A 4,083-nucleotide genomic window follows, 5' to 3' on the forward strand; every position below is an offset into this window, starting at 1 on the left:
TTTTTTTTTTTTTTCTTTTTGAGGATATCATTAATTTTACTTTGGTTTTTTGAGTTAAAATTTTACCTTACAAATATGTTCAAAATATAGCTATATAGGTACTTAATAGGGCTATTTAGCATTTTTCCAGCGGTAGGTTTAGTTTTCCCCAAAAAGTCCTATATGAAGTTTCTTTCTGTTTTAGACATTAATTTTATCAGTTGTATATGTTAGTTTCACTATGATGTGTTTTGAAAAACAAGTTTGACCCCTACATCAAAAGCATTAGCTAGAAGAACTGTTCTAGAAACTTCACATGGACATTCATCGGACAACCTATAACATATTACTTATGATTGATCACAGCCTTTTAAATTAGAAACATATTGCATCTGCTTAACATTGCTACTGCTTTGTTACAAAAGATTTTCTGTATCAATTAATCTAGTAATATCCCTAAGCAAGCTGAAATTGTTGAAGAAGATGGAAATTGGCTGATGAATGTATTGGTCACTTCAGAGGCATGTTCAAATCTATCTTCTTGCTATCCTAATGAATATGGAAGCCTGCCCAGTGTGTGATTGGATTTTAATGACTACAAGGTCAGGGACTTTGCAAGGTGTGGATCTGCTTGCAAGGTCACTGGTGGCAAACAATGCATGGATCTGAAAATAAACAAGGAGCTGTCAGGGATATTAGCTTTTTGTAGAAAAACCCTTGGGATGCAAAGGCTAACAGGTGATTGCATTGTAACTGGTTTTGGAACTCAAAATGAGCTCTAAAGCTACATGCATTGTACTCCATTACACATTACATAATAAATAGTATTAATTGAAAATACAGGCATAATTTGATTTTTATAATATCCTAGTTTACAAAAGCTTACATTTACCACTATTAACTTGTTCACAAAATCAACATATGGTCCAAATGCAGACCTGATAGAGAGGCAGGTGAAGTTACCTGCTTTTAACTTCCCATGGATTTGTAAGTCTATTTTTCTCCCATAGATAACACAGACTAGTAATTACCCACAGAAATCCAGGTCACGTGTACAGCATTAATACCCTATATGAATTTGCTATTCTGTAGAGATTGCTCAAGCTGTAAAAAAAAAAAAAAAAAAAGTAACAGGGAGGGAGTTTGAAAGCATTAAGAAAGTTATAAATTACTTGTCTTAAGGTACTTGACTTGTGATCAAACACAGCACAGAAATGACTCCTGCATGAAGAAAATACAAAGGAAATCTGTAGTGGGAGAGAAGTTCAAAGAGGCAATGACACCATTTTGCTAGGGTAAAATGTTAATTTACTAAGAACAAAAGTCAGAGCTGTTAAATAATTTTCCCTGACTGTTTGGGGCATTGAGTAGTTTCAGGCGTGGCTACCATAGCTGCAGTCTCTCAAGCTGTTTACACCAATTGAAGGCTTCATACTAATGGGCATGTTCAAACAACAATTTAACATAATAGTGTAGAATGGATTTAAGTATCAGCTATTCTCTGTCATTGGGAAGTCTACCGCCTTAGTGATTAAAGAGCAAAGAAAAAGTACCACAAGTATCCCATGACTTTGGTGCAAAACTCAACTGCACTGCCGTCCAGGGGGATTCTGTAAGTTTCCGTTTTTTTTACACAGAAAGCATGCATGTATACATGCATTGAAATATATTTAGATACGATTCTTCATACCTCCTCTATTCCCCATCTGTTGATGTGCTGCCTCTATAGTAACTGCTAAGAGTGCTTTAGGTTTTATGAATCAGTCATGATTTACTTATTAAACTGTGTTATCAGTTATTCCAGTTCTTACTATTCAGGACTAGATACCTGAAAACAGATATTGTACTTGAGTGTATGCTCTATCAATAGTGATTAACCTGAATTTTGCTGCAAATTCTATTGCCACCTAAGTTGTGCATTTAAAACAAGGATTTATATTACTTGTCTGTAGATGAAAAATGTATTCTAACCTCCCAGAAAAATAGTCTTCGCATGCTTCATGATGTAACATAACCAATGCTAGAGTGCCATAGAAAAAAAATACAGCTGAAGAACTTTGCCAAGATGAAAGATTTACTTAGTTCTGAATTCACCATTCAGCATTGAGTGTAGTCTTTTATGGATTGCACTCTCCTGAATGCATCAGGTCATGTATGTATTGCTGTCTGTTTCTGGAGTATAAGGGTCAAGGAGAAAGGTTGTGGGTTTTTTTCATTTGCTGAAGTATAGAGTACCAAGAACCCCCTTTTCTTCTTGAACCCTACCTGGCTACAAGAAAGAGAGGGCATACTTTTTTTTTGACCTTGCTATAGGCTGATCATGGTTTTAAAGCAAAAAGACTTTCAGTTTCAATCTTATTTCTTAAAGATAAGTTGAACATGTTGACAATGAACATTCTTTTAAAAACCTAGTTTACAGGATTTTGACCAAGGATAAACTTGAAAGTAATAAGCTGCTGCAGTTTTATAGTAAAAACAGTAAAACCTAGTAATAGGATGAGTTTTACTTTTAGAAGTTGCTTTGTTTAATGCATAATTCTAATGATTAGAGTAGCCAAATGTTTTTTCTTAGACTTAGACTTAGTGCTGAAAAGCAATTTTTTTTTTTTTTTAATAATCTGTAATACTTTTGTAGGTATTATGGATATGAATATGAACTGAACTCTCATTTTTCCATCCATTTGATGCAGAGTTGCTGCAGGCATGTTGATACCATTCTGAAAAGCATTTATTAAGGGAAAACCTCCATATACTAATGTTTTTTTGTTAGTCAATGTTTTATAATGCCACTTTTCAAACCATATGTCACATGTTAATGACATTGTATGCATGAACTCACTAGCATCCTGTTCTTTCAGTTTTGCTGCTCCTTTCAGTTTTTGAGGTTCCAAACTGTAGGCAAGTTTGACAGTTTCTTCTATACTGTCAGATTCTGCTTTTGGTCTGTGTATTGCCCCTTACACAAAAACATTAACAAGTCCTCTTCTATTCCACCTTTCTTGTACTCTTACTAAATTTTATCATATTCTATGTATGTTTTATTATAGCTTGAAATTGTTTTAAAAATCAGAACTTCTACATTTATCCTCTTTCCAATGATGGTCTATGCATTATTATTTTAATAAAGTAAAATATCTGAAATTCCAGATGTTTAGTCAGGTTTGTTAAAGCAAAATCTTGAGATTTTTAAAAATCCAACTGTTATCCTTTTGGATAATTGTATGTTTCAAGTTGTCTGATACTGATTCACATGGGGTATTTTTCAATTTCTGTGTTTTAGGGACCCGCATCAATGCTCAGTGAATGGTGTAATTGCAATGCTGAATTATATTTTGGAGTCCTATATCACTAAATCTGCAGTATGTAAAATGCTTATCTTACATACAAATTACTTTTGTCATAACAAAAAATCTGCTAATTTTCTGTGAATGGCACCTAATTACCCCTTCAACAGTAGTAATGCATGCATCTTTGACTAAGAGGAACATCTCATCTTCAGTGGAGTTCTGCTCTCTGTACAAACTGGCCACACACTGCAGACTGCAGAAGCAGAAAGTGACGATGAATCAAAGAAAACACTGCCATCTTCTATTTTTAGTATCAGCCCCATTGCTAGTAGCACCTTTGTATTGGAAACATATTTTTTTATTTTTCTGCAAATATGATTAATAATTATTTTTTAAAGCATAACCAATAAGGAAAGAAATCTAAAGCCATCAGATCCAGAGCCTGTTACAGTGGATAATTAGGAAGCCATCATGAGACTGTTCTGCTTGCATGAGTATTAAACATTAATGCCAATGACAAAAGATTGAGCTCTCTCTATCCCAGTGTGACAACAAGAGGCTACCAGGTTCCTCCATCAAGAGAAGGCTCATGTTACTGTACCCCAGAGGAAACAGAGTGGGAACGAAAAATGAAGAGCACTCAGTTATACGAAGAAATTCACTCCTTTTTTAGTTTTCCCTTGAGAAGTGGCCAAGCCTCCTTACAGCAATGCTTGGTGAAGATACTGGGGCGTGAGATGGGGAAGGAGGGAGGTTATCAATGGAAATTAAATTAAGAAGCAGATGCAGGGAAGAAAGGCACATTAAAGAGTAGGGA

This window comes from Chaetura pelagica, unplaced genomic scaffold (assembly GCF_000747805.2).
Source record: "Chaetura pelagica isolate M959 unplaced genomic scaffold, ChaPel_1.0 scaffold97, whole genome shotgun sequence".
NCBI lineage: Eukaryota > Metazoa > Chordata > Aves > Apodiformes > Apodidae > Chaetura > Chaetura pelagica.